Below are 26,577 nucleotides of genomic sequence, written 5' to 3'. Positions count from 1 at the left end.
TCCTTCAATTGTGCATAATATTCATTTCCAAATATTTTTTATGAATCATAAAAACTAAACCATGAGAGACCATTATCAAACAAAAAAGAAGAAATCAAGGAACATAAATTTTTCTGAATATAATTATGGCTTGTTTTCATGCACGATCTGTATTAAATGTAATCAAATTGGCATAACTGCCCATCTGAAATGACATAAACACACCTCTTCCCCCTCTAGAGAATCTCCTGTATGCGAATACATTTCCCTATAATTATTAGGGAGCACGACTTCAAAAGAAACCACATCAAACCTAAGAAAGTAGTTATAACAATCCCTAGGTTATTTATAATCAATTGTGGGTACATCAATAATTATTATTCATACACATGTCATAAAGTCCAAACCTTGTGTATCTCATGCCGTTTGTTTGAATGAATTTTTGTTTACCAAAATAAAATACAAATATCAGAAATTAATATAAAGTGTTTTAACCCAATGACATTTCCAAACTATAGTCATAAAATAAAATTAAGGAAAAGGTTTTTTAAGATGATGTTGGTGTGAGGAGGAAAAGAGCAAGGATTGATAAAATTAGAGCGGTGGAAGGTAATTGGATTTCTGGTGTTGATGAGGTGAAAGCAAAAGTAGTAAGGCGCTTCTCGTCTACTTTCTCTTCTCAAAGATGCCAGTTTGATGAAGAGGTGCTAGAATATATACCTAATCTGGTTTCCTAGGAGAAGAATAATTTTCTCCTCCAAGCTTCAACCCTGGAGGAGGTTAAAGATGCAATTTTCTCGCTTTCTGTCGATGGTGCACCTGGTCCTGATGGCTTCTCAGTCTAATTCTTCACAGCTTACCCATATTGTTTTTGTGCCAAAAAAAGAGAACCCCGAGGTAATGCCATTTTAAACCTATTAGCCTCTGTAATTTCTCTTATAGAATTTTTGCAAAAATTATTTCGACGAGATTAACGATAATTCTACCAAATTTAATTTCGGAAGAGCAAGGTGCTTTTGTAAAGGGCAGGTGTAGCCATGATAATATTGCTCTCGCTCAAGAAGTGGTGTAGGATCTAAATAGGAAGACCAGGGATGGCAATGTTCTGTTGAAGCTTGATATGGCTAAGGCGTACGACAGATTGGAGTGGGACTTCCTCTATATGGTGTTGACCAGGTTCAGGTTTGCTAACTCTTGGATTTCTTTAATCAAGAAAACCATTGAAAGTTGTTGGTTTTCGGTGGTGTTAGAGGGAGGCCCTTATGGGATTTTCAAGTCGTCAAGGGATTTGAGACAAGGGGATCCCGTATCCCCGTCTTTATTCATTCTAGGAGAAGAAGTGCTTACCAGGGAATAAGTCTATATTCGTTGAGGGTAGAGCGGCACATTATCACCTTCCCCAAGGATGTCCTGTTATTTTACATAGCCTATTTGCTGATGATACTATTGTTTTCACTAAGGGGCTGAAAAAATCTTTGAAGCAAATTTTGGGATTTATTGTTAGATATGAAGGTTTTTCTGGCTAGGTTGTAAATAGGCAGAAAATTTGTTATGTAATGAGTGCCAAGACTTCAGAGGCTATGACCAGTTGGGTGGGGGTTATTACGGGCTTTGTTAGGAGTTCTCTTTCGATCACTTATTTGGGAGTGCCTCTATATACCGACAAACTCAGAATTTGCTTCTTTAATGATTTATTAGCTAAAATCAGGAATAAGATGGTGAGCTGGAAATGCAAACTCCTCTCATCAGGGGGTAGAGTAGTGCTGTTTAAACATGTCCTTTCTTCTATGTCGGTTCATGGTGTGCTATCCACTTTAGATGTTCCCAACTCAGTTATGGCAAAATTTTATAGTATATGTACTGATTTTTTGTGGGGTCATTCAGAATGGGGAAAGAGGCATCATTGCGTTCGATGGCAAAAGGTTTGTAAGCCACTGGAGGAAGGAGGTCTCGGGATTCGACTGCTAGAGGATGTTGGCCTCTCTCTAAGATTCAAGGGTTTGTGGTGTATCATCTCTGAAAGGTCTCTCTAGTCTTCCTTTTTTAGAGCTAAATTCCTTAAAAATGAGCACATTATGATGGCAGGGATGAGGGCCGTTGGTTCTATATCATGGAGATGGGCCATGGATCTTAAGGAATTCATGCTTGCAAGATCCAGGTGGTTGATTGTTGTTGGCGGTGTCAACTTCTGGCTGGCCAACTGGTTTAGGAGGGGCCCTCTTATTGATTTTGTTTAAGGGGTGCATCAGGTGGACCTCTTCGTCCATATTAGGGATGTCCTCAATAATGATGGGGTGTGGGACCATGCCGTGTTAGATTAAATTGATTTCCCAGAACTGCGCCAAAGTATCATTCAAGGTAATTTTACCCGTTCAAGCAATTTGGATGGAGTGGTTTGGATGCCTTCCAGTGATGGTATTTTCTCGTCAAAGTCAGCTTGGAGTAAAGTTATAAGGCGTACTCTGACAGTGTCTGATGCGCATTGGATCTAGAATCAATGTTTTCCCCCAAAAATTGTTTTTTTCACTTGGCAGCTCCTAAATGACAAAATTCCAACGGATGACTCGTTAATGTCCATTGGTATCCTGCTAGCTTCTAAATGTGTTTGTTGTGGGATTCCCAGAAGAGAGTTGGCAATCCATTGTTTAATTACGGGTGGAACGACAGCGAATATGGGCTTTCTTTGCTAGGTTGTTTGATGTGGAGGTGGTGTCCACTCAAGATATAAGGAGCAGAATTTTATTTTGGCATAATCACACAACTGTTAAAGGGTTATGTCAATATATTACAGGTTTGGTTCCCTCTATCATTTTGTGGGAACTTTGGCATGAAAGGAATAATAGAAGCCATTGAGAAAATGGTGTACGGCAGCAACAATTGTTGAGAAGGTGAAGGACTAGGTTAGTGAGCTCCCTTACCTTGTGAAGTTTAAACAAACGCCCCCATTAGAGAACAACTCATTCTTAGCTTCTTTGAGCTGGTTCCCCCTGAAATTAAACGGAAACCCCCTGCTCTTATTTATTGGTGTCCGCATTTTAACTCTGTTAAGCTCAATGTGGATGGTGCTTCCAAAGGAAATCTAGGTTCGGAGGGAGGTAGTGGAGTCATTAGAGCTAGGGATGGGAGTGTGATAGCAACATTCTCAAGCTTTTATGGTGATTGCAATAATGCAGTGGCTTGAGGTTGTGTGCGGAGCTTGGTTTTTTTTATTTTCATATTAATTCCAACTCCTCTACAATTGTTAGTTTCGTAACCTGAAAGACTTCTAATATATGGTCCTGGTAGTATTGGTTTCAAGAGGTTCCCCTTCTTTGTGATGTCCTTCGCCCTCTCATCTCTTTCTCTTATTGAGAGAGTAATAAAACGGCAGATTGGTTAGCAAATTATGCTTGTGACTGCTTCAACCTCTATGTTTCGGTCTAGAGAGGAGCTTTCGGTGGCCCTTCGTCGTATTATTTGGGAGGACAGATTGGGTTTGTCGATTCTTAAAAATTAGGTGCTATATATGGTTGTTATTTTTTGTATATATGGATTCCTGGGTGAGGGTGGTCCTTGTTTGAGAGTTTGAGAGTTAGTCCTATCGAGTTGGGGTAAGGTGGGTATATCCCCCCCCCCTTGTATTCTTTATTTTTTCACTGCTCATTAATAAAATTTTAGGGGCTACCCCGGGTCCCAGATAATATCCGGATTAAAAAATATATATATGATGATCATATGAACAAAATGCCCAATTCTATCCCTAGTCATGAAAAGATTCACTGTGAAAACCTATGGAAAACCACAGCCTGTTAAATGTTACGCAAACATAATCATATATAAACAATTTATTCATGGATTTTGCGGACACATTTTCAACAAGAGATGCATTGAAAACAAAGATTTCCACATCAAAAGAAAATCTATTGCCCAAAATTACAAGTAAAAAAAAAAGTATTTGAAGTCAAGCTCTTTCTAGCATTTGCTTTATGTTAACATGTACATATAGTCATATTGAGACTCTCCTTGTTCATTTTGGCCTAACATGGATAGCGAGGACCCTTAAAGACAGTACAAAATCACCAAACAAAAATAAAGGAAAAAGAATTTGCTGAACATAATTAACACGATTATATATTAATGGGTAAACTCCTTCAGTGACCATAACACACTCCCATCCTAAGAAAAAAAATAATCAAGATCACCTACTTAGTTTATAAATCCAGTCATAAAATAATCATCGAGGTTTACATAAAACATCAAATAAGGATTGAGAAAGGAAAATTGATTTTTTTTTTTTTTGGTACGAGAAAGGAAAATTGATTGATGCTACTGATTGAGGCCAGTGTTTGGAAGTGGGACTTGCCTTACTTTAAAACACCCACTTATGGGGTTCTCAACTATTAATAACATCAATCTATTTTCTTTTATATCCTTAGAATTTTTATTATTTCTTTTATTACAAGAAAAGTCACCTTGCTGCTTCTACTTCCTCTCTTTTTCTCTTTTATTTTTAAACCAATTGTCAACTTTCTCTTCAATAGTCATCCTTTCAGATTTATTGAGATTGACCACCAATGTCTTGATGGTTCCCATGCTTGGATACTTATTATACTCATAAGTTTTTGTTCTTGAGTAGGGCTCCGTCGTGTTCTCTTATCACTAACTACTAGAGATGAAGATATTGGTGTGGTGGTGGAGCCTTCTATAGATACTCCATTGAGAGAAACATTAACCGTTGGTACATCATGAATCCAGTGCACCGATATATAGTCTGAGGGACATCAACCGTTGGTATACTAAAACCCATAATGCCTAGCTGCAACGATAAGGACCTCTCAGGTCTTTAGACCAATTGAAAACTATCAATGAGAATATTGTCGTCAAGCAACTTACAATATTCCATTCAAGATTCTGATGTGATCATATTCAATGTACACATAATATGTACACATACATTTGTGTACTTGAATCAACAGTCCTGAGCCCACACAATACGATGACCATATGAACAGAATGCCAATTCTGTCCTGAATCATGAAAAGATGTAAAGTGAAAATTTATGGGAACGACAATCCGTTGCCATGCAATCATAATTATAAATAATCAATTTATTTATGGATTTTATGGACACATTTCCAATAAGAAGATTCCCACATGAACAAAAATCATATTGCTAAAAAATACAAGCAAAATAAAAAAAAAAAAAAGGTATTTGAAGTCAAGCTCTTTCTAGCATTTGCTTAATATTAACATGTACATATAGCTATACTGATGTTCACCTTGTTTATTTTGGCCTAACATGAATAGGGAGGGCCCTTCAAGATAGTACATAACTTTATGATTAAATTAAACATCCTTGCATACATTCCAAAGAAGGGAATTTTTTTTTTTAAATCACCAAATAAAATAAAGAAAAAAGAATTTTGCTGAACAAAATTAACACGATGATCTATTAATTTTCTTTTAACATAATCTTTGAAGTTTTGAAAACTCCTTCAGTGACCATAAAAACCCCCATCCTTAGAATAAAAAATCAAGACCACTTACTTAGTTTATGAATCCAGTCATAAAATAATCATCGAGGTTTACATTAAACTTCAATTTTAAGGATTGAGAAATGAAAATTGATTGACGTCAGTTTTTGGAAATGGGACTTGCCTTACTTCAAAACACCCAGTTATGGGGTTCTCATCTATTACTAACATCAATCTATTTTCTTTTATTTCCTTAGAATTTTCATTATTTCTTTTATTACAAGAAGAGTTACCTTGGTGCGAGTTACCTTGGTGCTTCTGTTTCCTCTCTTTTTCCCTTTTATTTTTAAACCAATTGCCAACTTTCTCTTCAGTAGTCGTCCTTTCATATTTATTGAGATTGACCACCAATGTCTTAATGGCTCCCATGCTTGGATACTTATTCTCCTCATAAGCTTTTGACAAGAGCATCTTTTGTTCTTGAGTAGGGGTCCATCGTGTCCTCTTATTACTAACTTCTAGAGATGAAGATATAGGTGTTGCGGTGGAGCCTTTTGCAGATACTCCATTGAGAGGAATGTCATTCGCTACATTGTTACATTGCTCTTCAAGTGTTCCTTCAACTATGCATAATATTCATTTCCAAATAAGTTTTATGAATCATAAAAACTAACATGAGAGACCATTATCAAATCAAGAAAAAGAAATCAAGGAACATAAATTTTTCTAAATATAATTATGGCTAGTTTTCATGCATGATCGACATTAAATGTAATCAAATTAGCATAACTGCCCATCTGAAATGACATAAACACTTCTGCCCCTCTAGAGAATCTCCTATGTGCGAATACATTTTCCTATAATTATTAGGGAGCACGACTTCAAAAGAAACCACATCAAACCTAAGAAAATAGTTATTAACAATCCTTAGGTTACTTATAATCAATTGTGGGTAAATAAGTAATTATTATTCATAAACATATCATAAATTCCAATCCTTGTGTATCTCATGCTGTTTGTTTGAATGAATTTCTGTTTACCAAAATAAAATACAAATATCAGAAATTAATATAAAGTGTTTTAGCCCAATGATATTTCCAAACTATAGTCATAAAATAAAATTAAGGAAAAGGTATTTTAAGACGATGATGGAGGGTACTCTCTCTAAGGGTGTCAAATTGGAATTAAAACAAAATACTGAATAAGCTGAACTGAATTGAACCAAATAAATTAGGTCTGAATTTGGTTATAGAATGTAGGAACTGAATAAATTTGGTCAAAATTCGATTCTAGTTAGGTATAACCGAATCAGAATCGAAACTGAACCAAACTAAGAAAGTTTGGTTTGAGTACCAAATTCCCTTGGATTGAATTGAAACCAAACCAAACTGCTTAACTCTCTCACTCACTCTCTCTCTCTCTCTCTGACACACGAAATAGCTTCCCTATCCCTATTTACAAAAACCATTCCTCTACTCCCTCATTGATTCGGGTCCCATATATAGTGCTTGCTCAAGACTCCTCTTCCATAAAATATTGTATTGTCCAGGGATTTTTTGTCATGAGAATAGTGCTTTGAATGAGTCAGGGGTCCAAAATCAACAGGTGATGTGGTACATTTTGGATTCAACTTGATCGGATCAGATCGATCAAATAAGTGTTGCACCTTGGAAAATTCTGCCTTATCAAGGGGGCATGGCGATCATTTCAGCACGCACCTAGATATTGTTCTTTCTTTCATTTATTATTATCATTGTTTTGTTTTTTATTATTATATTTTTTTGGTTGGTTCACTCTTCTTTAAAACACACTCCCAAATAAGGTGACCACACCTTATGACGCAAGAAGATAGAGTTTGAGAACAATGCATATTTCTACAATTTGAGAGAAATGCAAACACTATGAAAAACTAATTTTATAGATGACTAGATCACAACTGTTAAACATGGTTTTAGGTATCGGTATCAGATCGATGGAATCGTCTGATCATTGGTGGCCCTAAATCTTTATTCAAGAGTGATCCCATATCAATGGATCAGTGAATCAGTATAGACCAAGGGTAAAATATTTAAAATATATATATATATATATTTATTTATTTATTTATTTATTTTAAAACCGATTTGGATTTTTAGTATTAAACCGTGTTTTGGATTGGATTTTGACTTTGGTATTGGGCTCTTATTTAATTGCTATGGGTTTGGGCTTGGTTTTATATAAAACCAAATGTTGCTTAAAATTGGGCCTAAAAATGTAATGAACCCATATTGGCCTTAACTGCCATATAGGGAGGGTTATACCTTGGGTTTGTTTTTTTATGTTGTTGTCGACTCTCTAGCTAGGAAGGTCCGGTCTCTGGTGTGTACGATAGTTTGGCCTATTTCCACTCTGTAATTATAGGAGATTTGTAATCCTTCTACCACGTGCTCTTCGCACTCAGATCAATAGATTTCTTGTTATCAAAAAAAAAGAAAATGAAACAAGTATGTGTTGCTTCTACGAAGAGAAACAGTGACCAGATGACTAGTGTTCCAGGCTGAAACTAAAGCTTCAGTCACACCTTGTCTCCTGTAGGGACGACCAACAAGAACACGCCCATCAAGAGTTAACGTCGGACACTGAGACAATCTATCTTCGAACTCATCATCAAAGACGAAGACATCATCATCGACCGGAAACTCTTCCTCCGTAACATCATCTGGAGGTGGTGGAGATGGCGGAATACGGGTTGGAGGTGGAAGAGAAATTAAGTTGGTGATGATCCATCAATAGAGCAGAGAAAACAATAACACAGGAAAAACTTCAAGTAGACAACACGCTAACAAGGGAAACAAAAAACAAGCTAGAGAGGCGGAATCTAGTCACTACTTCTTCCACTTAGAAGTCTAGGGATTTGGCTCTCCTCTAGCTATAGCGGGAGCTGGAGGATCCAGCACCCCCTTCAAATTATGACATGTGACATTAATAATATCTGACGGTCTAAAAAGATATGGATAATTTTAAGCCAAAAAAATCTAGGAAGGGGTTTCCCTTCCACCCGACCCGATTTTATTTCTCATATCTCTTCTCTATGGCCATGGAAATCAAACAAAAACTCAGTCGTATGTAATTAACCTACATGTATAAATATTCAGAAGGAAATTCAATTGTAAAATTTTCATATTTTTGAGTGAATGATTCTTGTATTTTTTCAGCAAAAGGAAAAAAGGTTATACTAAGAAGAAAGGGCAACTCTTTGTAATCTGTATGGTATCTGAACTGTAAATTCAGACATTGAGAAGAGTCAAAATATTTAACTACAAGTCTGTACAAATGAAAGGAAAGATGGTTCTCCTTTTTTGGAGGGTTTTTCTTTCTCTTTAGTGCTCTCACTTCAGGTTTAAGTGTTCAAAGACTGCCATCCACTACACCCAACAAAACACTTTATTTTTGAAATGGTAAAAGAAGCCAAAACACTTTGAAATGGTAGAAGTAGAAAACACCGATCAAAAAAGAAAAAAAAATTAGTAAGAGCCAAAACACTTTGAAATGGTGGAAGCAGAAAACACCGAACAAAAAAAAACAAAAACAAATTTTTGCCAGGTTGCGTTCTTTCTCCTACTGTTTGGACGAGATTTTCTGGTTGCAGTTCGTTGTTCGAATGAAGAGAACTGTCGCACAATGCATTACTGCACCGTACAGTAACATGAGAGGAGAACGCTACCTAGGGTTTTTGTTTGATTTCCATGGGCAGGAGTCATAATCTGAAGGGGTGCTCACATGATTCCTTCGGAATAAATGAGTGATCTTGGTGCAAGGAAAGTTTGACGATCGAAATAACTCACCCTGATAAACAGGTAAAGAAAAGGAGGGAACCCAATATTATATATGCCCACATCCAATCCTTTATGGAACCGATGTGGGACTATTGCACAGATAAATGTTAAGTATAAAATCACATTGAAAAAAATCCAACAACACAGAAGGCAGAGAATATAATATGAGAACACCAAAGAAAAGAAAATCGACAAATCAGAAGTGATAAAATTGAATATTAGGCAAGTTGAGAAGAAGCCGTTAATGGCAGCGAGAACGATCTCAGACTTTGAGATGTCAAATTTTTGTTGAGCTTTCTTGACCCAAGCGATCCCATCAAAGAAGAGAGATCATGTAGACTTTCTCTCCTTTGAGTTGGCGCCCACCTGTTTTTTTCATCAGAGATCTTGGTCCTCCTCTCACTCCTCCATGATCAAAAGAGTGATTTCTACATTCTTCCTCTCTTGTTCTCTTCTCCTTCCTTTAAATCTCGCTCTGGATTGATCCAAGGAAACAAGGAAAAGGCGTCGAAAAAGAAGAATTGAGAAAAAGATTGGTTACAATGAAGAACGTGGGAGAGATGTTATGGAACAGAGGGACGGAGAGACGGGGAGGGTGGGCATGGTAGTGGATTTGGGTTGGAGGGAGATAGTGGCCGGTGGAGTTGGTTAGGCGGTGGTGTTGCAGGAAAAAAAAGATGAAGGGGTAGGGGAGGGGAGGGGAGGCGGTAACGTGGGTCCCTAAGTTTTATATTAAAAATAAAAAAATAATTATTTACAGGGTAAATTGGGAAAAAGAAAAAAAAAACACCTCCACCATTAAAGAATCTAAACAAGTTTTTCCTGCAAACTTAAAATTGCAGGATTAACACTAGCCGGAATGTGAGCTTTACCGCTACTCGAATGGGGCACAAGTCTAGTTATTTCAAAACCCTTTTTTTTAATGTTTATATATATATATTGAATAATCCGAACGCCTTGTAGGCTTCTGAAACTGAGAGGTTTATTAAGAATGTAAAAGCACACTAACAACATCCTTTTCACAAAAAACAGAACTGAAATTTTATATCTCAAAAAATAATCAAACTCTCATGAAATAATTAGAAGATTTCATATTAATGATAATGAACATAATAGTATTTGGCATAAAAATAATAAAAGAAAGCAAGAAGAAAAAAAAAAAAAAAAAAAAAAAAAGAGAGATAATCAAGATAAGAAAATTTTGCTATATATATTCAGAATTAAAAACAAAAAGATGAAAATCTTACCATAATTTGAAGGCTCCATGTGCCCAAGATGTTTTTCCAATTTCACCTTCACAATTCTTCAAGCTCTCGCTACCAATTTCGTGTAATAAATTTTTTCTCCTAATTGTTAGTTTATAGTTTGTAACGTTTATTTATAGTGACAGTGTAGGATTCGTTGAGTTTCCTGTTGTCATAAGGTTCCCGTTTGGATAGGGTTTCCCTATCTATCTTCTGTTTTTACGTTAAGTTGTTCTCCCAAGTCCCAAACTGTCTATGAGTCTAATACTTTAATGGGTTTGCTTTACTTGTAGATGGGCTCTTGGGTTTTGGCCTCTTTTACATAACACATGGTTTTGAATCTTGCCCAGGTCTTTTAAAACCGATTTGGGTTTTGTAGTATTAAACCTTGTTTTGGACTGGATTTTGAATCTAGTATTGGGCTCTTATTTAATTGGCATAGGTTTTGGGCTGGGTTTTATATAAAACCAAATGTTTGTATAAAATTGGGCCTAAAAATGTATTGAACCCATATTAGGCTTAAGTGACATATTTTTATATATTCAGCCCAAATGGGCTTGTAATTTGAGAAGTTAAGAATTGGTTTATGAAACCAGTCACCCATTAGGCAGCATGGACATTCTCTTACCTAAATTTTCTCTAAACTTTGGGTCAAGCCCTATTAGGCCATATGATGAGACATGGACATTTTTTTTTTTTTTTTTTTTTTTTAAATATGTTTGCTTTATTTGAGTTTATGTGACTCAAGTGGGCCCAAGGATATTTGTTCCCTTAAAATTAAATAATATTAAATACTTGTGCGTGCTAGAGCACGTAATTCGTCGGAGTAAGCTTTAGCGGAAGTTGCAGGGACACATTCACAAGAAGAGGATGAAGAGAATCAATAACGACAGCAGGTGATGTCGCCATGAACGGAAAAAAGAGGAAGAACTCCTGAGAGTGTAGAAGGCTCAAATGCCATGTATATATAATTCATAAGGTGAACGAAGAATAAATATAAAACTAAATACGAGAAACAGTTATAACAACGAAACAGTTGTCCTAGTCTAGAACATTTCTGTCCTACTAGTCCTGACTAGGTGATGGCGTGGGAGCCTGATACAGCTGGACAAAGGTTGCTCTGAGTGTGTGAGGGGATATCACTAATAGTGGACAAGGATTTAGTAATTGATATCGGATACAGTATTGGTATTGATCGATACTGATCCTATTCCAATCCAAATTGGCTTGTATCGATCAGATGGATTTGGCCCTGGTCTGGTTTCATTTAAAAAACCAAAAAACAAAAAAAATCATTTACCTTGGTTCTTACCAATCCACCAATATGGAATCGATCGGGTATTGGTATCGGCACCTGTCAATATAAATAAAAATCGTCTGAACCGATACCGATTCCTCAAACCATGATCGAGGAGGGTGGGCACTCAAAGAATTTATAATAAACTATAAGAGAAATGCTAAATTATGTGTCCCATGACTCTTATACTGCAACAACAAATTGGAAAAATAATTTATTTTTTAGACAAACTCATTCAATCTCATGACCCCTCTTTTTATGTTTTTTTGGTAAAACTCTTAGGGCCCTTCTCATTATACCACATAGAATGATGATGTGACAATTCTAATGATTGAATAAAATAATATATGATTTGGATTAACCAAATGTCAAATTTCATATTCTGATTCAATCAAATAGCCTTCTATGTATTGATATGTAAGCATTTCAATATGTTTGTTCATGCTTAATTATAGTACTAGGATGACTACTTCTATGCATTTTTTTCGTCTTTTTTGATTTTTTTGAGGATTGCTGTCTAGCTACATGACATCTACACAAGTGTAGATGAAGAGTGGGGTAATACGAGCACACGTAAGGGTATCCAACAAGGGTGGCAATTTTCAATTCATAGAAGTAGGGTTGTCATTTTGTCCTTCATGGGTAGTCAATGGGTGCCATACAGCCTGACAGCCTTCTTGATTTTTTTTTAAGGTCATTTGACATACTTTATTTAAGTTAAAATTTCACATATGAGCGAGAGACATTGAATCTTATCTACGACACAATTCAAGTCCCATCTGATCTGTCATGTGACAGATATTTTATTAAGATGACATTCTCTCTCTTTCATCAAAAAGATGACATTCTCTCTATAAAAATAAACAAAATTTTTGAACCAATTGATTGATGAAGACAAGTCATCTGATCTGATTAATAAGTATATACATGTCATCATTCTATTGGAACTCCTTAAAGGTTCCAATGTCACTTAACACAATTCCTCATAGCCAACTAAGTCTTCTTACTCAATCATGACACTGTACCCGATGTGAGAGAAAGAGAGAAAGAGAGAAAGAGAGCCATCAGCCAAGACTCAATCATGAACTGTACCCGATACGAGAGAAAGAGGGAGGAACCAAAGAATCCGTACTTTACCGACGAGAAAGAATTGAAAGAGAACCGAACTTTCTTGAACTTTTAATCATTGGCTGCCCAAAATATGAGAATTGATAAGAAGGATATTAATTCATGATTTTTACCAAAACATATATATACATATAGGGAGAATGTTCTCTCTGCGACAACGCAGGCTGCGTCCAAGTACATGAACCTGCCATTCAGAGGGCAGGGTGGTCATTATGCCCACCCCCATGTGACTGGGCGCAACCTATGCTGTGGCACAGAGAACAACGCCCCATACATATATTAATTCATGATTTTTACCTAAAAAAACAAAAAGATATTAATTCATGGTGGACAATGACATTGCACCCATAAATTACGAACCTTCAATTTTGTGGATGAACAAAACTAGGGAAATTACTGCCGACGTTGAAATCAACTGTTGCTTAAATATCTTTGTACGTAGAAACTAGAAAGCAGGAAACCAACAAAATGTAAGGATGGGGTCTAGGTGTGGTGATTGGGGGGGGGGGGATTACTCCGGAAAACCATATGTGACGAAACCGGAACCATCGGAACCAGTCTTTTTCGACAGCAGTCTAAGTAGGGGAGGCACTAGCAATCATAAGCAATCTTCTAGAAGGTTTCTCGAACAGTATGGAGTTTTTGTTGGTGGAAACGGATTGTAAGGATCCTCTTATTTTACTAGGTGTAAGTTTATTAAAATTTCTAACGAGCTTAATAGTTGACTCCTTAGCTAAGAAAGCTTTGTTGGTGACATGTACGACAGTATGGCCTAATTCCATTCTATAGTTTTTAGAGAACTGTAATTCTGAAACTAAGTGCTCTTCACGTTCTGATGAATAAATTTGTTTTCTATTAAAAAAAAAGTTATGAATCAACATTAAGAAGTTGGTGTTCTTGTTAAATATGGCAATGCCAAAATATGGAGCTATATTAGCTTGATTTTATTGAATCTCTATGGCTGAATATATATACAAGTCACAAGAATCAATTAGAATAAATTACTCCCTAATCTACTGCTATGTTGGGATTATACACATATACATGACAAATTTATTCTTCACGTTCTGATGAATAAATTTGTTTTCTATTAAAAAAAAAAGTTATGAATCAACATTAAGAAGTTGGTGTTCTTGTTAAATATGGCAATGCCAAAATATGGAGCTATATTAGCTTGATTTTATTGAATCTCTATGGCTGAATATATATACAAGTCACAAGAATCAATTAGAATAAATTACTCCCTAATCTACTGCTATGTTGGGATTATACACATATACATGACAAATATAGATACAAAGAGAAAAGGATGGGAGGAGGCATGTGTGGGCATGATATGCATGTGATAATACTCCCCCTCAAGTTGGAGCGTGAAGATTTCGAACACCCAACTTGGATGAAAGAAACTGAAACTGATCCTGTCCAAGCACCTTGGTAAATAATCTACAAGTTGGAGACCGGTGGCAATTTTGCTAGGTCATATCAATCCGGTTTGGGTTTTCTCACGAACGAGGTGACAATCGATTTCAATATGTTTTGTTCGTTCATGAAAAACAGGATTAGCGGCAATATGGAGGGTCGTCTGGTTGTTGCAGTGCAAAGGAATAGGAACAGAGCATTCAAGACAAATGTCGTGGAATAGAGACATAAACCATGTGAGCTCACAAGTGGCATTAGCCATGGCGCGGTATTCTGCTTTGGCTGAAGAATGTGATATGCATGGTATGTCGTTTCTTAATCTTCCAAGAGAGTAAGCTTGAGCAAAGCAGAACACAATATCCAGTAGTGGAACGACATGTCATGGGGCAACTTGCCCAATCAGAATCATAGTAGGCCTGTGGGTGGAGATCAGAGTTTGCCGAAAAAAATAAGCCTTGTCTTGGTGTATTCTTCAAGTATCAAAGTAATCGATGAGCAACATCAAGATGGGGTTGTCGTGCCTGATGCATAAATTGACTTAGAATATTAACGGCCTGAACAATATTAGAGCGAGTAACAGTGAGATATATCAAACGGCCAACGAGACGACGATAGGAAGAGGGGTCCGACAAAATATCACCCATGTCATTGGTGAGTTTGAGGTTCTATTTCATAGGGGTGGAAGCGAGACGTACACCAGTATAACTGCTATCCTGTAGGATGCCAAGAACATATTTTCGTTGACATAAGTAGAGACCTTGTTTGGAACGAGCAACCTCAATACCCAAAAGATATTTCAACGGTCCAAGATCTTTAATGTGGAAGCCGGCACGCAACATGTCTTGGACTTCTTATATCAGGGAGGGATCTAAGCTGGTGATGACAATATCATCAACATATAAGAGGACAAAAACAGTCGCGATGGGGCGATGTAGGATAAATAATGAATGATCAGCTGTGGAATGAGAAAAACCATAAGCACATAAGGCCGTCAAAAACTTAGAAAACCGTTGGCGGGAGGCTTGCTAAAGACCATATAAAGATTTGTGGAGGCGACAAATAAGAGACTCCCCCTTGCGACGATAACTAGGTCGAGGTAACATGTAAACCTCCTCATCCAGATCACCATGTAAAAAGGCATTGTTCACGTCCATTTGATGGAGAGGCCATCCCCAGATAGCTGTGATAGCGAGGAGGACACAAATAGTGACAAGCTTTGCCACTGGAGCAATTGTGTCATGATAATCGACACCTTCGAGTTGGGTGTACTCTTTGGCCACTAGTCGCGCTTTGTAGCGTTCAATGGTGTCATCCGACTTTCGCTTATTTTTGTAAACCCATTTCGAACCAATTTGTTTCTTACCCTATGGTAGAGGAACAAGGGACCAAGTATTGTTGGCGGTCAAAGCTGCAATTTCAGACAGCATTGTCGTTCGCCACTCCTCAAAACACATAGCTTCAAAAAAACTACTGGGCTCAAAATGAGTTGTAACAGAGGTGAGAAAAATGAAGTGGGATTCATTAAAATGAGAATATGTCAGGAAATGACTAAGAGGGTGAGGGATACCTGACCCTGTAACTGAGGAAGATGATGGTAATGTAATAAGAGAATATTGATAATCCTTTAAATAACTCGAGGGCTGCAAATTGAGTTGCGGGCGGGTGGCAGTGCTGGGTATCGATGGTGGAGGGGTTGGTGTGATATCAGGTAGTGTAGGGGCTGGATGTGTAGCTGGTGTTGTTGGTGGAGGTATGACCAATGGAGTGTCAGGGGGGATGGGATTGATAGGAGGTGTAGCAAGAGTGTCAGGTTGGGGAAGGGGTAGGACAGAGGTTCCACTGGGAATTGGATTGGGTAAAAGGGGATAGGGAAAAATATTTTCATGAAAAATAACATCACGGCTCACAGAAATCTTTTTAGAAATGAGGTCTAGTACACGATAGCCTTTCTGGCCACGGGGATGCCCAATAAAAACACCCGGGGATGCACGTTTATCAAACTTATGATGAACGACTGAATTTCTCCCAAAACAAGACAACCAAAAACCCAGAGATGATCAAGACAGGGGGATTTGTTAAAAAGGATTTTTAAACGGAGTCTTCCCATAGAGAACACAAGTGGGATGACGGTTAATTAAAGGGAAAATTACACTGCCACCCCTGAGGTTTATACTAAATATAGAGCGACCCCCTATGTTTCTAAATTATACAGCTGCACCCCCTGAGTGGACGCTATTAAATAATACAATGTAAAATGCCAACTTTGCCCTCTTCTAATATCCTGTTAAATAATACTCAATGGGAAATGCCAACTTTGCCCTCTTCTAGTATTATAAACCAAAAACCTATTCAATTCAAACCCTATTCTATGGCTTCTCCTCCTCCTTCGCTGTCGCCGTTGCTTTCATCGCCGCCATCGCCATTCCGGCCAACTCAGCAGCTCCACGCTTCTTCCATGAATTGTTAGAGCTTGAATGGTGAAGTTCCCAGCAGTCGAATTCACCCAACCGAAGAAATGTGTCTTCACGAAACTATTATTCCTTGACAGAGTCAAACTCTACTGAAGCCCAAGCAACTTCACAAAATCAGGCAAAACCATCAGAATCTCCGAAACGGGTCTGCTAGAAAGCCCTTGAACAAGAAATGTAGCGAGTCCCTTAGTAAGAACCAAATCAAAATCAGCCTCGAAGTGAACGATCCTGTCTAGGTCGAGATAGCTCTAACCCAGACCTGAGAGACGCATCCCTAAACCTTGTTCTCAGTGGTCTTGAACTTGGGATCAAGAGGGGAGAGGTTTCGACCATAGAACAAGAGTTGTTCATATTTGGCTTTAGGTTCCTTGACGGATAGGAAGAGTTTCACAATTTCTTGGAATTTTGGTGGGAGCTCTTCGATGGATTGAAGAGAAGCAGAGGTAATAGACGATGATGAAGAAGAAGAGGGGAGCCTAGTGGTTAATCTTTCGAGTGAGATTGAGGTAAAGAAGAGTCTCAATGGAATAGTCGTTGAAGTAGTTAGGGATTTGGAGGTTGGGATGTGGGATTTTAGGAATTGTGGTATTGGGGAGAATATATGGAACAAAAAGGAAGAAACTGCCATGGCCGAATGGATTTCTATTTTCTCTAAATAGAGAGAGAGAGAGAGAGAGAGAGAGAGAGCTCTAGCACTAGTGAAGTTGTTAGGTATTTCCTATGTTTCACTTCTACTTCTACCACTAGGTTCACAAGATATGAACATCAATTTCCTCGCTACGGATCGCAATTCCAATGTTCCTTCTTCAATTAAAGGTCCCAATTTTTTGTTGGAAGACCAATCTAGTGCTCCAGATTGAACCCTAGCTGTGCTCTACCCATAATAAAGCCGAGAGATGTGGATGGACTAGCAATCCGATAGGTCAACCGCTATCGGATCCCCAGTTCAAAAAGACCCAGTTCCAATCTGCAAGACGCATAAAGGGGTGGATGGCGTGGTAGACACCGGTTAAGATGTTGTTGACGATATTCTCGAGCATGACTGAGAGGGTGAGATTGGAGTAGGAGAGAAGAGAGGAGTATCTCGTGACATCCTTCCTGACCTTCTAGAAGATTCCAGAATCGATAGGCTCAATGGTGCTGATCCGTAGAATTTGAACCCCATCGAGCCAAACACTGACGATTCCCTGTCGAGAGAAGAAGAGAAGCAAAGAGTGAATCCAAGCCGCAACGACTCCTATCGCCTACCACCGCAACTCCCATGGTCATTGCACCTCACCGCAACAACTCCTTGTCACCTCCGCTGTTGCCGTTGCACACAAATGCGACCCCCTAGTCACTGCCTCCTATCGCCGTTGCACCCAAATACGACCCCTTAGTCGTTGTGCCTTCCTGCTGTAGCCTCTCTATCGCATGTAAGTTCGAGTAGCAGGGGAAGGGAAGGGAAGGGAAGGGAAGAGGAAGGGGAAGGGGGTGGGAAATTTGGGCTTCCCTAAGGGCAAAATGATAAGCTCATACCCCATTAGGGGTATATTTTTCATTTTAAGGCATCAATGGCCAACACATCAGCAACTAACGGACATGTTGATGGGGGTTGAGTGTAACAAGTACCCTAAACTCAGGGGTGCTGGGTGTATATTTTTAAAACACAGGGGGTTGCCCTGTATTTAGTACAAACCTCAGGGGGTGGTAGTATAATTTTCCTTTAATTAAATAGGTAGCAGTGAGGACACATTCACCTCAAAAGTACAATGCTAAATTGGATTGAAAATGCAAAGCCCGTGCAACATTGAGAAGGTGTCGGTGCTTGCGTTCCACTACCCCTTTTTTGTTGGGGGTATGAACACAACTAGATTGTTGGATAACTCCCAATTGTTGAAAAAAATCATGGGTTTGGGTATTAAAAAATTCCAACGCATAGTCAGATCTGATGCATTTAATGGAGGGGTTGAATTGTGTTTTAATCATGGCAAAAAATTAAGGAATTAATTTGTTAACCTCATATTTGGAAGTAATTAAAAAAAGCCATGTACTACGAGAAAAAATCATCAACAATGGTAAGAAAATAACGTGCACAAACAATGATGTAGTTCTATAGGGACCCCAAATATCAAAATGAATCAAATCAAAACAAAGTGTACTAGTAACCATACTTGAAGAAAATGGAAGCCGTGAATGTTTGACTGAAGAACAAACAGTGCAAATGCACTTCTTAGAAATAGAAATAGTAGAGTCTATGTTATGTAAATGGGGTTGGGAAAGAAACCAAGGTGTCCCAAATGCCAATGCCAAAGATCGAAGTGTACCCTAGGAGAAGCCGCAGAAACGAGTGGAGCTGCCCAAGCAATTTCAAGGAAATAAAGTCCACCATGTCTCTTACCCGTTGCTAAAGTCTTTTTCGATTGAGGGTCCTGAAAGACACAGGAATCACAAGTAAAGGTAATGAGAAATTTAGAATAAGTAGTCAACTTGTTAATGGAAAGGAGATTATAGAGAAATGATGTAACAAGTAAGACATTATCTAGAAAATTTTCAGAAGTCAAGGAAATAGCGCCTGTATGGGATACAGGGGCTTGGGAACCATCAGGTAAGGAAATCGGTAAGCAAGCATTATGAGCATGAAATTGGGTAAATAAAGAAGAATCAAAAGTTATGTGATTTGTGGTTCCAGAGTCCAATATCTAAGTGGAAGAAGAGTTCAAACAAAACTGGTTACCAGTCATGTTGACTAGAGGGGGGTTACCCGATGGAATGAGAGCTAGAAGTTGTTGAAGTTGTTCAGCTGTGCGGGTGGGAACCGAAACCGAACTAGGAGCAATAGTGACATTGGCCGTCAAGGGCAGAGAAGCAAGAGGACAAGCAGATTTTGAACAACCGTCCTGGCCAGTCTGTTTAGATCCATTGCTGTCTTTCGACCAATCAGGGTACCCGATCTTCTTAAAACACTGAGAATCTGAATGCCCATCTCTACCACAATGGGAACAATGGTAGAAAGGCTTGGACGAAGAACTAGAGCGTGGCTGATCCAAGGAAGGACGGGCAGCAGCCATGGCTGCAGCGATAGGGACAGCCGAGTGGGTATCATGGATGGAACGCTGACATTCTTCTTGAAGAAGCAAGGAATAAGCCTTGTTGACGGAAGGCAAGGGGTCCATGAGAAATAGTTGACTACGGACTGCAGCATAAGAGTCGTTCAGGCCTTAAAAAAATCCATGAGGTATTCCCCATCAAGAACAGATTGTAAAGAAGACATAGCACCGCATGAACATGCTGGAATGGTGCGATAAGAGAACAATTCATCACGATAACCCTTGATTGTGGTATAATAAGCAGAGATTGAGGCAGTCCCTTGAACGTGGGTAGAGATGACCCAGCGGATTTAAACACCGCATTTTTTTGTGAAAATTGATCATGAAGATCGGCCCAAGCATCCTTCGCCAAATTAATCCAAAGAATACTATGGGCAATTGAAGACATAGTCGAATGCACGATCCAAGAACGTACGATGCTATTGCAGCGTACCCAATGAGAATGATCAGGAGATGTGAGATCAGGTTTAGGAAGAGAACCATCAATGAATGCTAACTTGTTCTTCGCTTCCAGAGCCATGATCATTGGCCGATGCCAGGTAGGAAAGTTATCTCCATCAAGGAGAGGAGTAACCAAATAAGAACCAGGCTGATCGGAAGAATGTAAGAAGTAAGGTGAAGAAGCAGGAATCGCCTATGACAGCAACAATGGAGGATTGGAGATCTCCCATGAAAGAAACCTAGGCTGATACCATGTTAAATATGGCAATGCCAAAATATGGAGTTGTATTAGCTTGATTTTACTGAATCTCTATGGCTGAATATATATACAAGTTACAAGAATCAATTAGAATAAATTATTTCCTAATCTACTGCTTTGATTAAGATTGTACACATATACATGACAAATATAGATTCATAGAGATAAGGATGGGAGGAGGCATGTGTGGGCATGATATGCATGTGATAATAGTTCTATTGAAAATCTTATGAAACCCTAATCCACTTATTGCAAGTCATGTAGATTCAAATAGGAGTACTGAAGACATAAGATTAATTCAAGTTTCACTCGTGTTTTCATAATAGATAAAGGGAAAAAGGTTCCCCACAATGCCAATGTGGGAGAATCTCCCACGCCATATCAATGGTGATGCAAAAAATTATATATATATATATATATATATATATATATAGGGTTCAATCTGAGGTTTCAATACGATACACAATAAGAGTACTAGACTTATAAGGGAGGGACTCTTGTTGGAAATTAAAGACATCATATATTTGTCTTTTTAACTTTCACTCTAATAGAATGCCATTGTATTTTTTTCTTCTCTTTTTGTTGGAAGGGGTAAAAGAAATTATAGAGACGGTCTTGATACCACTTTCTACATTCATCAAATCCATTTAGGAAGGTAGATAACTTAAGGTGTCTACATTGTAGAATAAAGCATATTACCCAAATGTACAAATTATTACATTATTCACTTATAAAACCTAGTAAATAACAAAAATATACACCAATCATCTATATCTTTTTTTTTTTGGGTAGAACCAATCATCTATATCATGTATGGGAAAATGTTGGTCTAACCAAGGTTGGTGAAAAGGAACCGTAACCTTACTTTTTTGCCCCTGTAGTACAATACAATTTTGTTTTCAATTAGGGTAATCAAATCCTATGATTTTACATGTCTACGTGATAAATATGCAACTTTTAATGGTATAATAATAAATTACTTTCAAATTATTTTAAAATCCCTTTTTAACCCTACATTAAATAACTCTTGGAATAAGACATGGAGAATCAGAAGAAGGTTACAAGTACAAGTTCTTACTTCACTATTTCGGTAACAACAAGATGTACCCATTACGAATATAAAATATATGGACAGAGGATTGCCACACTGTCAATATGAAATGGATCCCACGCAAGCCATTAAGGGCACGAGAGGAGAAGCCACAATTCATTTTTTGAGTCCAACATAGACAAGGAGGAGAGAGAGTATGATAGGGATGGTCGCGTAGCTGTGGGCATCATTTTCCCATAATATATATCTATAATAAATTGGATTTATCAATTAGATGGGATAAAGTCAATCTACCTAGCTATCTAATCAAAATGGAACAAAACTTTTAGTCTTACCTTTCAAATGATGATTGGGATAAGGTAGGAAGGACATAAGATGGGTAACTTTTGGAGCCCCAAATGGGATGTTCCCACACAAACAGAAGCATAAAGTAAAGAAAACAAAAGAGAAAGTTTTTCTTCTCACTACGTGGTGAAGGTTCACCACACCATCCTAGGGTTCACAAATCCTTATAAGGTTTTTAGTATGTTCTTCAAAATATCTTCTTGATATTCTTCTGTGCTCAAAACTCTTATTTGCCTAATCCCAAAGGTGAACAACTTGGAGACTGCTGACCAACTCTCCCAATTATCCTGTGCAATGTAATTTTCAAGCTCATAACAAAGATTATAGCCGATCGCCTACATGGAGTACTAAATCAAGTTATTTCTCCAAACCAATCGGCATTCATCCCTACTCGCTTAATCTCAGATAATGTTATGGGGGCACATGAGATGTTCCATTACATCAAGATGCATAAGAAGGGGAAGGACAAATTCCTTGCATTGAAGCTGGATATGCGCAAAGCATACGACCATTTGGAATGGAGCTTCATTGAAGTAATGACACTGAAGTTGGGATTCAACAATGTTTGGATGGACCGAGTAATGACTTGCATTCGAACAGTGTCTTATAATCTTCTAATTAATGGCTGCATCAAAAGCGGAATCACTCCAACTCGTGGAATTAGACAAGGTGACCCAATATCTCCAGCAATCTTCATTCTTTGTTCTCAAGCTCTATTTTCGGTCATCAAGCAAGTAGAAGACTCGGGTGCTTTCCATGGAATCAAGGTCTGCCACAGGAGACCTCCCATTACACACCTCCTTTTCGCCGATCATTGTTTGTTATTCTCAAAGGTAAAGCTTCAGGAAATTACATCTTTTAAGGCTTGTCTTGATTTATACTGCAAGGCCACAGGTCAATCCATTAATTTGTAGAAATCACGCCTCACATTCAGCCCAAACACACATGAGAGGTTCAAGAGATGGTTTTTCCATGTGCTAAAAATCCCGTATGGTGATAGACCCACAAAATATTTGGGTTTACCAACAGAATTTGGAATCTCAAAAAAAAAAAAATCTCTTCCAAGATGTGAGAGAAAACTCTAAACAAGCTACAATGATGGAAGAAACATCTTCTTTCACATGCCGATAAAGAAGTTCTTCTCAAGGTAGGGATCTCTCCAATGTCAAACTATGTCGGATCACACTTCAAGCTCCCTCCCTCTCACCATGATTCAATTAGTAAAGCAGCCACTAATTTCTATTGGGGAGATTCGAAGAGGGATTCAAAAATCCATTGGATATCTTGGTCAAGGTTATGTTGTCCAAAAAACCGGGGTGGTCTTGGTTTTAAGGACCCAAGACTTCAGAATCAAGCTCTTTTGGCAAAAGCAGTGTGGCGCCTATGGTCCTCACCCGAATCCCATTGGGCCCGATTTATAAAATCTATTTATTTTCCTAATACTAATTTTCTTAATGCAAGAATAGGAAATAAACCATCATGGGGCTGGCGAAGTCTCTTGCAGGGAAGAGATACCTTGATAGAGGGGTTGATTTGGAGTATTGGGGATGGGACCATGGTAGACATTTGGAATGATAGATGGATTCCAACATTACCCCATCACAAGCTTTGTCACGCACGGCCAGCAGGGTGCACACTTTCAAGAGTTTGATTTAATAGATCCGATCTCTAGATCATGGAGAATGGATTTATTACAACAATATTTCCAACCCATTGGCATTGCAGCAATCTCAAAAATTCAGCTTAGTCTCTTTCTAAGAAAAGACAAACAAATTTGGGGGGCGTCAAGGAATGGTTTTTTTCTGTTAAATCTACTTATAATCTCTTGGTGAGTCTAAATGATGAAAGACCAACCTTAGGGCCATCTACATCTCGTTTATACAATTGGGATCAAATTCTTGAAAGTGTATGGAAGAGGATTTGGTCTCTTCAGACTCTACCAAAGATAAAAGCATTCATGTGGAGAGCATATAACGAAGGTGTGGCATCAGGCGAGGGTCTCTCCAAATGCCGCATCCCAATTGACCCAACTTGCCATAGAAGTGGTGCGGTTAAAGAATCAATGGATCACTTACTTTTTTAGTGTTCTTTTGCCAAAGCAGTTTGGTACAGGAGCTCTTTATCCTACATTCCACCATCAGATAGGACTCCAAAATTATCAGAGTAGCTGACCAGTTGGGACCTCTTAGAGCACCAAGACAAGAAGCTTGCTCGAAAAACTCTCCCGTGCCTCTTTTTTATCCTAGTACTTGTGGTGTGCTAGGAACGAGTGGGCTTTCAAGACTAAGGATTGGTCACCTCTTAAAGTAGTATCAGTAGCTGAAAGAGCATTTCTTGAATACCAGTTGGTCTTTACCCCTCCACAATCTAGTGCTAACTCTAATATTAATGGAACTTATCACAGAGAAAGGAAGGAGGTCCCTCCCATGGGCTCAATCAAGGCTAACTGCGACGCTGCTCTTCCTCAAGGTTGTGCTACTGGAGGGGTAGGTATTGTGTTCAGAAATCACAACGGTCATCATATAAAAGCGTTTTCCATTCCCCATGTTGTAGCCTCTGCAATTCAAAGAGAAGCCTTAGCCATTAGATCAGCTCTTAAGCAAGCTCACAATTCAAGAATCATAAATCTCCTTGTCAAATCAGTTAATAAGCAGATCATCAACTACATTAAAGATCCTACTCGCATCCCCCCTCTTGAAGTAGCAGCGGTCATTGATGACATTAGAGAACTGGATTCTTCTTTTGTTTCAATATCTTTTCTTTTTGTTCCACGGGCTATGAACTCTGGTGTTGATGCCTTGGCAATGAAGGCCCTGTCTATCATGTGTATGATAGATTGGCCAACTTCCACTCCGTGGCTTCGTCCGACGCCATTGATTGTACACATGTCTTCCATCAATAAAGCTTTTCCTTACCAAAAAACAAAAACAAAATGAGAATATTCACCGTGGCTTAAGGAAAAGTCGGTCCAAACAAAAATAAAAAAATAAAATGCAAGCATTTATTGGTCCTTCGGCATATTTTTGGATTTTTTTTTTTTTTGGATACTTAGATTAGAATGGAGCATGGCATTTTTTTATCCATTGACAGAGGAAGGTATGTATGACATGTTTCCTTAATAATGGACAAGGAAGATGGACAAAATATTTAAAAATAAATTATGAAAGTTCAATATTACTAGAAAGTGTTGGGCCCAAGGTCAAGCCATGTAATGGGCTTCAAAGTCTTATATCATCCAATGAACTGAATTCTGAAACAGGGTCAAATTTGTTGGTTTCCATGACCTGATCTCATAAGCCCTTGATTTATTGGTACTAGTGTTTGTGTATTTGCTTCTGGCCTGAGTCCCAAGTCCCAAGTCCCAAGTCCCAAGTCCCAACAGAGAAAAAGCAATCTAATTACCCGGTTAAGGTAGCAAATATAAGGAAATATATTGTGAAACCAAAGAGATTATCACCAATCTCCCCGATTAAAAATTTGTAATCTGAAATTATTTTTTGTCAGAGAGTTTTCTGAGCAAGCGGTATAAAAGAGTGCATCAATGCGATAAAACGGTGTCCCACATTATAGGATAGTGATATATTTGCCATCGTCTTGGCAATGATCGGTGCAGTGCAGATTAAAGTGAAAGGGCACTAATAGACGGATTAAAATCCTCAAGTCCGGACATCTGGCGGTGCACTGCAGTGTAGCCCTGAGAGCTCGACATGTTGGAAGAAGCTTCATCCAATGGTGCGAGCTCAATGTAAGGTAGTTTTTTTTTTTTTTTTTTTTTCTTTTCTTTCTTCTTCTTGAGCTTGGCACCGTTGGATGTCACGTCTTCCACGTGTTGAGCTCTCAAACCCACATTGCATTGAACCGCACCGCACAGTCAGATTTGGGCACTGCAAAGAATTTTTTTTTTTTTTTTCTCTAAATAGACTAAGCCTTTCATACCCTCCTCCCTCCCACCTTCCCCATAGATTTTTTTCTTTAAAAAAAAAAAAAAAACTAAAGCCTCATAACTCATGTGTGATGAGTGTTGACTGTTGACACAAAGGCCTGAGTGTCTTTGTCCAGTGGACAAAAGCACATGACCAACTAATTGGTCACCTTACCATGCGGACGTGGAAGTCAGAATCTGCACGTGAGACCCCAGATTTTGTTAACTCTGCCACATAAGCATGCAGACATGGAGAGGGAGAGAAAGGGTTTTGAATCCTATACAGCGCGACACAGTGTGTAGTTCACATTCCGCCGTGTATACTCGGGCACACAGCCCAACGCAAGAGAGAGAGAGAGAAGCAGAATAGTGGTTTCAATTGGTGTTCATTTAAACGGGTCTATCTTCATCTTTCGTTTGGTCGTCCTTTCTCCAAGTCTCTCTCTGTCTCTCACTCTCTCTGTCTCTCTCTCTCGCACACACACAATCACAGAAAAGGTCTCATCGATCTACATTTGTATCAATCAAGAGGTAGAGGCACTGTTGAGATTTTTTTCTTCCAGAGAGCACTAATTTCTATGATAATATATAGAGACGCGTGTTCTACTCGTTAACCAGAGATTGTCAAACCGCGTATCCTTCTTTTTCTCCTTCTTAATTTGTT

At 38.4% G+C, this 26,577-nt stretch overlaps 1 pseudogene; it reads right to left on the bottom strand.

Moving 5' to 3' along the window:
- Nucleotides 1-16,739: 16,739 nt before the first annotated feature.
- LOC122655362 lies at nucleotides 16,740-17,490 on the bottom strand (annotated as a pseudogene).
- Between the last annotated feature and the right edge of the window lie 9,087 nt (nucleotides 17,491-26,577).

Source organism: Telopea speciosissima, chromosome 3 (assembly GCF_018873765.1).
Source record: "Telopea speciosissima isolate NSW1024214 ecotype Mountain lineage chromosome 3, Tspe_v1, whole genome shotgun sequence".
Lineage (NCBI taxonomy): Eukaryota > Viridiplantae > Streptophyta > Magnoliopsida > Proteales > Proteaceae > Telopea > Telopea speciosissima.
Note: the sequence above shows the minus strand (reverse complement) of the source record. Positions and strands in the feature narration are given on the sequence as shown.